We start from the raw sequence: 511 nt of genomic DNA on the forward strand, positions 1-511 counted from the left end.
CTCCAGGTCCTTCTGTTAGCAGAGGTAAGAAATGACCTTCTGTGGTGATTGGATGACCAGAACCTGACAGCGGGAATTCCTTCTCATTTACCTCCTTCAGATCTGCTCCCTGTTCTCGGATGCCTCCTCCAAAGGTTGGGGGTGCTCATCTCAAAGAGCTCTAGCCTCGAGGGCTTAGAGTGCACAGAACAAGCAACGCCACAATGACATGTTGGAGTTGAGGGCAGTTTATCTGGGTCTTCAGGAGTTTCAAGAAAGGGTGGTGGGGCTTTGTTATTCTGATGTCAAACAACACCACAGTGGTAATACATGTGGACAAACAGGGGGAACTGTCTCGCCAACTCCACTTGTTGACAGTCGAGCTGCACCAGTGGGCAATCAAAAAATTGTACCTGGCTCATGGCCAGGTACATTCCAGGCAAGAGGAATGTGGTGGCCGACAAGCTAAGTTGTGCGAGTCAAGTTCTAGGTATGGAGTGGTCTCTGCATCAGGACATAGTGAACAGGCTGT

This window comes from Macrobrachium nipponense, chromosome 2 (genome assembly GCF_015104395.2).
Source record: "Macrobrachium nipponense isolate FS-2020 chromosome 2, ASM1510439v2, whole genome shotgun sequence".
Classification (NCBI taxonomy): Eukaryota; Metazoa; Arthropoda; class Malacostraca; order Decapoda; family Palaemonidae; genus Macrobrachium; species Macrobrachium nipponense.